Consider the following 13504-nt stretch of genomic DNA (forward strand, 5'->3'; position numbering starts at 1 on the left):
GCAGTGGCACAATCTCGGCACTGCAACCTCTGCCTCCTGGGTTCAAGTGATTATCCTGCCTCAGCCTCCCAAGTAGCTGGGATTAGAAGCGTGCACCACCACGCCTGGCTAATTTTTGTATTTTTAGTAGAGACGGGGTTTCACCATGTTGGCCAGGCTGGTCTTGAACTCCTGACCTCAAGTGATCCACTCCCGTCGGCCTCCCAAAGTGCTGGGATTACAGGTGTGAGCCACCGCGCCCAGGATCTTGTGTATTTTTAATTGTGTTTAGTGCAATTCCATAAAGCTTGAATAACACCATGAGACCCATATAGTGATGCTGGAAGTTCTCCCAGGAGACAGAGAAAAGTCATAACATTACAGGGAAAAGTTGAATTGCTTGATATGTGCTGTAGATTGAGGTCTGCTGCTGCAGTTTCCTGCCATTTCTGACTGATGATTCATCTTAAGAGATGACACAAACTTACATAATTGCTACAGTATTGTACTGTTAGTGTATTTTCTCTTCCTTATAATTTTCTTAATAACATTTTATTTTCTGTCTCACGTTATTGTAAGAATACAGTATATAATACATACAACATACAAAATATGTGTTAGTCAATTGTTTATATGATCAGTAAGGCTTCTGGTCAACAGTAGGTTATTAGTAGTTAAGGTTTACATGAGTCAAAAGTTATTCATGGATTTCCAAATGTATGAGGGGGTCAGCACCTCTAACCCATGCATTGTTCAAGGGTCAACTGTGTATGATTTTCTGGTAAAAAGAACCAGGAGTCTTGGAGAGATGGTTGACCCCAGAGAGAGGAAAGAGAACATACAAGATAACCCTGGAATACTGTATGGTGCCAGAAACTAAAGAAGTGATTGAAAAAAAAAATTAGGACATATCAAAAAATTCACAGTAATCAAGTTAAAGGATTTCCCCATAGCCAAATCTGGGAAAATTTAAGCAGCAAAGAAAATAATGAGAATAATGGAGAAAGAATAAAATAAACATCCAGGAGTCATTACTGGATATGAATAAAGAAAATAAACAGTAAACAAATAGGAGGAAAGAAACAGCTCTTACAGAATTCAAAATAACAAACATACGAGAAATGATGAAAGTTATCACTAGGCAAACAGCCCAATAGTAATTGTTACAGTCAAAACTCATTTGTGGATGCTAAAATTAGTAGGCAAAACTATAATGTGTAAAAGATACTTGCATAATTTCAAAGTATTACCATAAATACTTATTATATTACTTTATTATATTATTATAAGATATGACTATAGTTTTAATAAGACAAATAACACAGTTTAAAAAATGAAAAATAATTTGAATAAAAGACAGGTAAGGACCAATAAAGCACATGATAAGATGTTTAGCTGGGCGCAGTGGCTCAAGCCTGTAATCCCAGCACTTTGGGAGGCCGAGATGGGCGGATCACGAGGTCAGGAGATCGAGACCATCCTGACTAACACGGTGAAACCCCGTCTCTACTAAAAAATACAAAAAAAAAACTAGCCGGGCAAGGTGGCGGGCGCCTGTAGTCCCAGCTACTCGGGAGGCTGAGGCAGGAGAATGGCATAAACCCGGGAGGCGGAGCTTGCAGTGAGCCTAGATCTGGTCACTGCACTCCAGCCTGGGCGACAGAGGGAGATTCCGTCTCAAAAATAAAAATAAAAATAAAAGATAAGATGTTTAACACCATTAACCATCGCAGAGCAAACTGAAACGACTTGAGGGAGCACTTCGCAGCCGACAGAATGCCTAAAACCAAGAGATTGACAATTCCAAGCATTACCAAGGATGTGGAACATCTGGAACTCTCATTGCTGTAGGGAGCGTAAATGGCACAATCACTCTGGAAAGCAGTTTAGCAGTTTCTTATAAAGATAAACAGACATCAAATGACTCAGAAATTCCAATTCTAGGTATTTACCCAAAATAAAGAACACAAGTGTTCACACAAAGATCAAAGAACTGTATACAACACAACTAACTGCTCACTTCTTTTTTTTTTTTTTTTTTTTTTTTTTTTTTTTTTTTTTTTTTTGTGACCCAGGCTATTGTGCAGTGGCATGATCATGGCTCACTGTAGCCTCGACTTCCTGGGCTCAAGTGATCCTCCCAGCTCAGCCCCACAAGTAGCTGAGACTACAGGATGCACCACCACGCCCGGTCAATATTTTGTATTTTTTTGTAGAGACAGGGTTTTATCATGTTTCCCAGGCTGGTCTCAAACTCCTGGGCTCAAGTGTCCTCCCACCTTGGCCTCCCAAAGTTCTGGGATTACAGGTGTGAGCCACCACACCCAACAATTGTGGCTTCTTTCATAGCAGCCCAAAACTAGACACAACCCAAATGCCCATCGATGAATGGATAAACTGTGGTATATTTACACAGTGAAATATTATTAGCAATAAAAAAGAGCAAATTACTAATATATGAAACACTATGAATAAGTTTCCATAACAAGTTGGATAACAGAAGCCAGAAATAAAGCATGAAGGCCAGGCACAATGGCTCATGCCTGTAATTCTAGAACTTTGGAAGTCTGAGGTGGGTGAATCACTTGAGCCCAAGAGTTCAAGACCAGTCCAGGCAACATAGCAAGACCCTGTCTCTACAAAAAGTACAAAAACTTAGCCATGTGTTGTGGCCTGCACCTGTAGTCCCAGCTACACGGGGGTTGAGTTGGGAAAATAATGAGCCCAGGAGGTTGAGGCTGCAGTGAACTGTGATCATGCCACTGCACTCTAGCCTGGGTGACAGAGTAAGACCTTGTCTCAAAAAACATAAAAAAAGTAAACTTCGTTGAAGTAAAAATTGCAGGTAATAAAATGCACACATTTTAAGTATATCGTTCAACAAGTTTTGACAAGTGCATACACCTGGATAACCAATACCCCATTCAATATATAGAGCATGCATTTTTATTATTCTAGAAAGTTCTCCTATGCCCTGTCCCAGACAACCAGTTATCTGATTTTTATCTTGCTACATTTGTTTTTCCTGTTGTAGGAAAGTTATGTCGATGAAATCAGCTGGCATGAACGTATGAATGCTTTCTTTCTTTCTTTCTTTCTTTCTTTTTTTTTTTTTTTGAGACAGGGTCTCACTCTGTCACCCAGGCTGGAGTGCAGTAGTGCAGTGGTGCAATCACGGCTCCCTACAGTCTTGACCTCCTAAGTATATTGAACAATATACTTAAAATATGTGCATTTTATTACATGTAAATTGTACGTTAAAGAAGTTTATTTTATGTTTTTTTGAAAAAAGGTCTCACTCTGTCACCCAGGCTAGAGTGCATTGGCATGATCACAGCTCACTGCAGCCTCAACCTCCTGGGCTTAGATTATTTTCCCAACTCAGCTCCCCAAGGAGCTGGGACTATAGGTACAGGCCACCACGCACAGCTACGTTTTTGTACATTTTGTAGAGACACGGTCTTGCTATGTCGCTCAGGCTGGTCTCAAACTCCTGGCCTCAAGTGATCCACTCCTCTTGGCCTCTCAAAGTGCTGGGATTACAGATGTGAGCCACCATGCCCAGACTCAAGTTGATTTTAAAAGCAGAAATGAGCTACTGATACATGAAACAACATTAATAAATTGCAAAAGAATTACTCCTAGTGAAATAATTCTGACTCAAAGGAGTACATATTGTATTATTCCATTTGTATGAAGTCCTAGAAGAGCCAAAACTGGTGATAGCAATCTTAATAACAGTTGGCCTTGGGCAAAAATGGCAGGTATCAAGGAAAGAGGCAAGGAGAAGGTTTGTAGGATGATGGAAATCTTCTGTTTCTTCATTGAAGTCATCAAAATTCATCAAAGTGTATATTTCAAATCTGTGCATTTTATTGCGTGTAAATTATATACAAATTTCAACAAGTAGAGAAGAAACAAGAAATAACGAAGTCTTAGATGGGTTCAAATGAGGCTTGAGAGAAAAGAATGGGACACACTCAGGAGAGGTGGCAATGAGAAAACATGACCTTGTGCTCCTCAATGACACAGAGGAGCAGAAAGTGACCCTTTTACTTACCACAGGGAGCACCAATACTGGCACGTTTCCTCTGAATCATCTCCTCCTTTCTTAATCATCATTAGCACCAGCGGCTAATTAACTGTCTGTGGGCTGTGAGGCTCTGGAGTCTTGGGAGAATTAACGAGCCATTTCTCTACATGGGATGGGAGTCCTGGGATCCCTCCCTCCATCACTTCACCACGTTTCCTTTTCTATCTCCACTACCACTAAAAGAGAGGTTAATTTACTGGACTGAAGAGGAGAGGTTGTGGGCAAAGAGCAACCTCCTGCCTCATGAGTCCAGAAGATGGATGGTGATGGGGTATAGTTTGTGCCTGGCTCTAGAGCCAGCCCACCTGGGTTCAAGTCTCAGCTCTGGCTATATAATTTTGAGCTAATTATTTAACCTGTCTATGTTTTAGTTTCTTCATCTGAAAATAAAAATAGACTATAGAAATAATATCTGGGTCATACAAAGGTTGTGAAGTGCTTTAAAAGGTGTGGCAGCAGCACTAGCAGTCAACATTACTACCTAAGCCCTAATCCACCACCTTTTCAAAGGTGCCCAACACTCCTGACTTTGCTTGTAGATTTCATTGTGAGGATTAAGTAGAGACTCACTCAGTCCAGAAGCTCCTTGTCAGGGAGAAGCTCCAGCAGCAGGCAATGGGGAGATTCTGACATGATTGAGGAAAAGTTATAAGTTTATTCTTCTCCTACTGCCCATTAATGTCCACATATCGTCAATGGTAGAGCTACCCCAGGAGCACCAGATTTGGAACCAAACAGGACTCAGACTCCAGGCCTGGTCTTTATCAGCTATGTAACCTTGGGCAAGCTACTTAACCTCCCTGCGACTGTTTCTTCTTCTGTAAAAGGAAGATGACACTAACTACCTCAAAGAGTTATGAGAACCAGGTATTCAGGAAATGTTTAGCACAGTGCCTGGTGTATAGGAAGTACACAACAGATGGTAGCTGCCGAAGTATTAACGTGGTTTTCACTAATGAATTGAGAAAAGAATTGATATTTCATTCCCTTGTAGCACCTAGTACACAACTAGGTCTTTGCTGATTAATAAAGAAATACATCCGTGAATATGAAATTAATAGGAAGAGAGTAAAGTTGTACTGGACTTTTGTCGGTGTCCAAGAAAACTAAAAAAGACCAGAAGAAAGAGAGTGAGAATAAAGGCATGTTGCAAAACACAAAACAAGAGAGAACAGAGAGTCAAAGAATTATGTAAATTGAAGAGACTGAAAAATGACATAGAGTTAAGCAATGAATTACCAAGAGTATAAGAGTGTAAAAGCAGGATGCAGAAAGCATATTAGAATGATGGCTGACAGATGAATAAGGAGCAGTTGGCTATTTTTTACCAACACAAAGGACGTAATGTTATAAGACAATACAGGAATGATTTTATAAAAATAATAATGGAAATAGTCAGTGCCTCTTCAGGAGTAGGTAGTGGGTATGATTAGGAAAGGGCACACAGAAGGCTTTTAAGATTTAAACAATCTTTTGTTAAAATATTTAACAATATTTTAAAGGAAAACTTTTTCTTAGAGTAAAAAGAATATAGGAGGAAGGAAAAGAAAAAACGAGACAAATATAAACAGGTTGAACAAATAAAAAGATGAGATGGGGCTTTTAAACACATAAAAAAGAGACACTGCAATGGGGAGACACTGCCAACCTATAGCCTTTCCAGCCACCTCCCCAACAACTTGCCCAGTTCCTGCCTCTCAGCTGCCACCATCCACCCACATCTGAGTTGGCCCTGTATGCTGAAACTCTCCTTCCCTTCTCAAAAGCACAGTCCCCTCCTCCAGGAAGCATTCCCTGATTCACTCAACCACCCTACTCATTTTCTTTACAGATCTGTTTCTCATCTCTACCCCGCTACCCCAATATTTTTGCCATATTTGCCTGCAATGTTTCAAGTTTTCTGCTGATGCTAAATGTACTACCCAGGGTTTTTCAACCCTGGGTAAAAAAGAAAGACTACTCTTTCTTCCAGCCCATAAGCCCCTCAACCTTGAATGACCACATTGTTCAATAATTTGAAGTAGACTCCTTAGTTCAGTGACTTAGGATAGGCTACTAAAGAGGACAGTCAGACCTGACATCTAAGTACAATATGTGACTCTCAACTGGATCCTATGTGAAAAAAAATAATAAATACTACAAAGAATATTATTGGGACATAGAGAAAATAGGAATATGGAATGTATGTTATAACAATATATAACAATACTGTATCAATTTTAAGCTTATTGAATTTAATTGCTGAATAGTGTTAATTAAGATCATCTTGTAGAAAATGCATACTAAGACAATAAGGAGAAAGAGGCATGATGGCCACAAGTTATTCCCAAGTGACTCAGAGTAAAAATGATGATACATAAACATATTGAGCATAATGATAGTGAAAATGAGTAAAAATACTAAAAATTGATGCATTTGATAAAGGTTATGTAGAAGTTCTTGGAACTACACTTGCAACTTTTCTCTAAGTTTTGACTTATTTCAAAATCAAACGTTTTTAATTGCATGTGAATAAAATTAACCAAGCATTGTCAAAACAAAGTTTTATTTACATGTCCCAAACTCAACATGGTATGTTTTTACTACTATATTTTATCTTACATGAAAAGGAGAGGATATTGAAATCTATTTCAGCTTTCTATCGCCAAACATCAGTTCTTCAGGATTTTTTTGCATTTATAGAACCAGAAAATAATCTTTCTGACTGACATTATATTTTTCCTTATTTTTACATATTACACATAATGGAACATTTAGGTAGGACGTTTCATTTGCAGAAGAAATATTTGTTCTTAGTTTAATAAGTCATAATTTTTTTGCAAGACCTAAATCACCAGACTGATCTTTCCAGCGGCTGAGTCATTTCACATACAGAAGAAATCTCCACAGTTCACATTTCTATCACTGGTCAAATCTCTTGCAAAAGTGTAAAGTAGATAGAATGTGAATGATTTGAGAAAATTTATGCCAACCACTAGAAAACATGATGAATTCTCTAGTAATCTTTACAATCATGAAACTCACTGAACACACATTTCTTTGTATTTCCTTCCACACACAACAGGGAAAATTCAGTAGTAGCATAGTGATTAGAACATATAGGTGCTTAATAAATTTTTTCAAAATTAATGAAAACTAACTAGTTAGCTGATCTATGGTTTACATCAGCCGTTTTGCATTCAACCAGGAAGTCAGAGGCACCAGTGTGAGGCTCCATCCGTTGTCGAGCACATTAATGGTTTCCTCACTCCCACTAGGCAATGTTTGATTAGAAGGAACAGGGGATGAGAAGGAGCTGCTGGATGGTGATGAGCCTGGGAAAGGAAGGCTGGGTGAGCAGAGACAGAAGAGAAACACCCACCTACTGTGACATCACAAACACTCAGGCTGAGTTTTAATAAGACCAGCGGCAGGTGGATGATTTTGTCTGTGAGGTCCCAGTGCTAATTCGACTCTCCTGTGGGGACACCTCCTACAATGGGATCCAGATGGCTGTTGCCAGTGTCTTCATCTTGGCTGTGCCTCAGCCTCATCCTTGTCTCTTATGGAGCCATTGTCCGGGCAGTGCTAAGGACTAACTCTGAAAAAGGGCGGAGGAAAGCTTTTAGGACCTGTTCCTCCCATCTCACTGTGGTCAACCTCTTCTACAGCTCAGTCACTACTGTTTACCTCCAGCCCAAAAATCCCTATGCCCAAGAGAGGGGCAAGTTCTTTGGTCTCTTCTATGCAGTGGGCACTCCTTCACTGAACTCTTTCATATACACCCTGAGGAACAAGGAGGTAACCAGGGCATTCAGGAGATTGCTGGGGAAGGAAATGGGGCCCACACAAAGCTGGGGGAGAGCTGCTTAATGTCCTTTCTAAATTAAGAAGAAACTATTTATCCTTTTGTGAACAAGTTTGAGCTCCCAAGTATACTACCTTTCATATACCCATCAAAGCCTTTACAATGGGTCACAGTACATTTGTGTGTGTGTGAGAGAGAGAGAAAGAGACAGAGAAAGACTAAGAGTCAGGTAAGAGGAGGTAGGTATCTTTAATTAACATCTAAAACACAAAAAGATTATCATACTTGCCCATTTTAATATTTAATTTCTATATTTTTATTTTCTTTTCGATTTTTTAACTGTCTTCTCCATTACAGGTTCTCCAAATACACCATGCCTATTTCTGGTTATGTAACCTCTCTCTGATTCTTATATTATCATCATCACTTTACCATCACTTTTGATTTTTTTTGGTTTTTGTTTTGTTTTGTTTTGTTTTGTTTTTGAGACAGAGTCTCACTCTGTCACCCAGGCTGGAGTGCAGTGGCATGATCTCGGCTCACTGCAACCTCCGCTTCCCAGGTTTAAGCAATTCTCCTGCCTCAGCTTCCTGAGTAGCTGGGACTACAGGCGTGCGCCACCACGCCCAGCTAATTTTTTATTTCAAGTAGAGACGGGGTTTCACCATGTTGGCCAGGCTGTTCTCAAACTCCTGACCTCAGGTGATCCACCCGCCTCGGCCTCCCAAAGTGCTGGGATTACAGGAGTGAACCATGGTGCCCAGCCACTTCTGATTCTTACAATCTTATTTCCTTTGACATCAGGATGGTTCATCTCCACTAACTTGAGGTGGACTGACAGAAAGCTGAAGCTCAGAGAATGTAATAATTTCACCCAACAACACACAGCAATTTGTTAGACCTAAATTGAGATGCATATCTGTTAACTTACCAAGTGCATGCATTTGCTTTTACACCATTATAAATATACCAGCATCATTAGGATTTATACCCAAATGGGTTATCAGGCAGAAAACTCTATTTTTCCAGTCCTAGTAGATTTCCTGATCATCCAGCTTTCCAGGGATCACAACACTAATCTCCTGCCAAACCCTGAAAATGTGTTCCCATTCCTGGAGATGATTTTCCTTTATCTCTTCTCAACCTCTGCATGACAGTGACCATGAGGAGGTGTGAGTCTTCTCTTCAGTGGCTATACAGTGGTAACAGCTGTCCTGCACCCATTTCCTAGTTGCAGTTCTGAAATTCTGACCAACCTCTACTGGCTAGGCACAAAAATGAAATCCAGTTGTAAGTAATAAAGTGCTGCAGTGGAGCCTGGATGGAGCAAGGGCCTCAGAAGAAAGGGAGCAGCAATGTAAGCCCCAACTTCTATGAAATCTTATTTCCTTTTTCAAGTTGATCTACGTTCATTACTTTCTCAAAGCCTCACATGAATGGAATGGAGAGTGTGATGGAAAATCTGTTTAGAATGGAACCATTCTCTCCTCTTTCATCTTCTCATTGCCTTTGTCCCCTCAGTAGCCTACACCATCTTGATGCTAATGCCTCCTTCAGAAGGAAAGAGCAGAGAATCTTGACCTTCAGGTCAAGGAAGAGGAGTGCAGGAATGTGTTAATCTACTGATGCTTCTAATCTTCATCTGTAACCCAGCTCTCTTGAGTTGCACACTTGTAAGTCCAGCTGTCCACCGGACACCTCCACCTGAACTTCAAATCCAGAATGTTCCACATTAAAGTCAGCATCTTTCTCTACCTGAACCTGTTTCTTCTCCTGCATTTTAGTCACTTTATCTGGCCAATTTTATCTCAACAGCCCTCACATCTATCCATTCCCTCCATTCCCACTGCTTCTACCTTACCTGCAGTCCACGTGCTGCTTATTTTTATTGCAATAGCTGCATTTCAGGTGTACCAGTCAGTATATACCAGGTTATGCTGTGATAACAATACCAATCCTCAGTGACTTGAAACAGCATAGGTTTATTTCTTGCTGCTGCTGCATGCCCATTGTCATCCAACCAGAGGTTCTGCCTTGTCATCCTCACCCCAAGATGTGGACTGACAGAACACCCACCATCTCAAACACTCCTAGGTGCTGGGAAAGAAGGAAATAATAAGCATGACAAATAGCAAACTAGCACTTAGTTTCCGATCAGAAGTGGCATAACACTTTGACTCATTGGTCATCTGCCAAAGCAAATCTCATGGCTACATATAACTTCAAGGTGAGGGGAAATAAACCAATCATGTGGCAGGAAAGGGAACCAGAAATATCTGGTGGATGATAGGAATGACTACTAACTGCCTCTTTGCCGGCAGTCTTGACCAATTCAAATTGATTATCCATGTTGAATCAGAGTAATCATTCTAAAACACAAATTTGACTATGTTACTCCCTTAGCCAAAAATAATATATAGCTTCCCCCTGCAATAAAATGTGGAGCCCAAACTCCTAGAGCGGGTTCCTGTTTTCCAGACTTTACCATCCCCACTTCCTAAGGCTCAACCGCCTAGAATCCTGCAAGTTCACAGAACTATCTGCAAGTGCAAGTGTTTGAGCCACACCAGGCTCTTTGCCACCTTTAGCCTTTGAACGTGCTCCTCCCTCTTTTTGGAAGACTCTCTCCTCCAGCTCCTCTCTACCACCAACAAAAAGCACTTCCCATGAAGTAACAAGATCTTTTTAATTGTCTACCTCTCAAAGCACACAGTAAGGAAAGTGAGGGCCAGGGTTTTGGCTCACTTATCCTTATACTCTTAGTGCCTGGCATAGTATCTGGCACAGTAGGCATTTAATGAACATTTATTACAGTCATCCCTCAGTATCCCCAGGGCAGATACCAAAATCTGCAGATGCTGAAGTTCCAAAGTTGACCTTGCAGAACTCACAGATACAAAAAGTCGGTTCTCACATCCATGAGTTTAGCATCCTGAGAATATTGTATTTTCAATTCATGTTTGCTTGTGGATGCAGAACCCTTGGAAATGGAGGATAGATTATATTTATGGAAAGAAATCCTAGGCCCTGCGTCCTCACAAAAGCATTGGCTTCCGGTGCAGGCTGACAGCAGAACAGGGCGGAGCTGGCTCATGTTTGCAGACCTCTGTGCCAACCTCCCCTAGACAAGGTTGCCGTGTTGAGAAGAAGAAATCGGCTCAGGCTCTGGGCCCGCAACGCCTGCTCCTGCCAAAGACTGTGGCAGATTACACCAGCTGGGATCCGGCAGTCGCGAGGTCTACAGGAGTCAAGAAAGCCATCATCAATGTCTTTCAGCAGGAAGTAAAATCCCTTTGTGTCTTGGAAGCCTCCCAGGTTCCTGCAGAAGAAGCTGTTTCTGGAGCTGGTGAGCCCTATGACATCATTGACAGCTGTAACTTGAAGAAGAACAGACATGGAAGAGAAATCTGCTTTTCACTTTATATTTTTGCCTGTCTTTTAAATGTTACAGCTGTGTGTGCTTTACATATTCAAAATAGTGTGTATGTGTGTGTGTGTGTGTAAATTTTAAGCAGCTAATAGACTCAAGACAGAAGTGGCTACAAGTTTATGCCCCAGTAGGAATCAGTTCCAGTGCTCTTCATTAATTGCCAGGCAAAATAGCTATAGTAATGTAGAAACTAGAATAAAATTTAAATTAGGTTAGTTATAAACACCCCATCCATTATCTACTCCCAAAGCTGCTTCATCCATGAATATTTAATATGCCACAAAACTATCAGAGATTGCTAATATATCCCATAATATAATATGAAACCAAAAGATTTTTCAAAAAGCTAAACATGGGAGAGAATCATAGCAAAATGACATGTAATTCTGAGATCATCATTGAGTATGGTACGTGAGTCTATAGCCACATGTGAAAACCATCTGAATATAATCCAAAAAGCTATTGCAGTCATGGGCTGCAGAATAATGTGGTGGCCAAGAGGCTGTGATATTGTGATATAATAAGAAATACATATTTGGCCTTTGATCTCAGTTCCTGGCACAGAGTTCCTAAGGCCCTTGTAATTCCCTGAGCAATAGGGGTGCTAGGAGAGTCTTTTGTTCTAATATTTGGTCTTTGGCCAAATATGTCAGTTCCTAACATTGAGCTCTAATCCCTTGGAATTTCCTGGGTAACAGGAGCATCTTTTGTTCTAATGAGGTGATCCCTTGGTGGGCCCCTGAATGGGGACTCTGACTGGAAGGACCAAGCCATGATTAGAAGTTTGAAACTTTCAGCTCTACCCTCATCTTCCAGAAAATCGAGAGGGGCTAGACATTGAGTTAATAATCAACTATACCTATTTGAAGAAGCCTCCACAAAAATCCCTGAACTACGGAGCTCAGAGAACTTCCAGGTTGGTGAACACACAGACGTGCTGAGAGGGCGGCATGCCCCGGAAGCTCTGTGCCCCTTCCCACATACCTTTTCCTGTGCATCTCTTCTATTTCATTGTTCATCTGTATCCTTCGGAATATCCTTTATAATAAACTCGTAAATTGAAGTAAAGAGCTTTCATGTATTCTGTGAACTGCTCTAATAAATGATCAAACCCAAGGAGGGGATTGTGGGAACCCCCAATAGGATTCCCAGTAGGTCAGAAGTTCCAGAAGCTTGGACTTGTGATTGGCATCTGAAGTGGGGAGCAGTCTTATGGGATCCTTTAATCTGTGGGATCTCACTCTATCTCCAGGTGAATAATATCAGAAGTGAATTGAATTGAACTATAGGACACCTAATTGGTATCCACTAAAGAATATATTGGTCAGTCTGGGAGAAAAACCAATATGTTGGCCAGGCGCGGTGGCTCAGCCTTGTAATCCCAGCACGTTAGGAGGCCAAAGCAGGCGGATCACGAAGTCAGAAAATCGAGACCATCCTGGCTAACAAGGTGAAACCCCGTCTCTACTAAAAATACAAAAAATTAGCCGGGCGTGGTGGCGGGCCCCTGTAGTCCCAGCTACTCGGGAGACTGAAGCAGGAGAATGGCGTGAACCTGGGAGGCAGAGCTTGCAGTGAGCCAAGATCGCGCCACTGCACTCCAGCCTAGGCAACAGAGCAAAACTCCCATCTCAAAAAAAAATAACAATAATAAAATAAAATAAAATAAAACCCAACATGTTTTGGTGACTAGAAGTGTTGAATGTTGAGGATATAGGAGAAAATGGTCAGTTCGGGGGTTTTCTGCAAATACCCGGAGCCCTTTCCCATTGTGCAGCATCAGATGGTCTGGATTCAAATCCATTTTGAATCCTGGACCTGCAAACTCATGCCCAGAATGTGGTGCCATATCAAGGGCAGCATTTGCATGTTTCTGGCAGGTTGGACGTTCAGCAGCAGCAGGAGTTAGATCAGTGCTGGTGAGTTGAAGCCATGCTGTTGAACACATACAGACCTGCATCCTGCCACCATCGCTACTGCCTTCATAAGTCCATTTTCACCAGCACTAGGGTGGCCTGTGGAGAAGGTTGCTTAGTGTGAACTGGCCTGTAGTCACTGTTTACTTCGTTGTTTAGAGCCCCTTCTATTGTGGATGCTCTCTAGTGGGCATTAGCATGCAAAACAAAGATATTCACAATTTTCCCATTTTCATAAATAAAAAAAGATTTCCCATTTTCATAAATCCATCCAAGTGCCTCTTCCTCAAATTTCATTG

The sequence above is a fragment of the Papio anubis genome, chromosome 6 (genome assembly GCF_008728515.1).
Source record: "Papio anubis isolate 15944 chromosome 6, Panubis1.0, whole genome shotgun sequence".
NCBI lineage: Eukaryota > Metazoa > Chordata > Mammalia > Primates > Cercopithecidae > Papio > Papio anubis.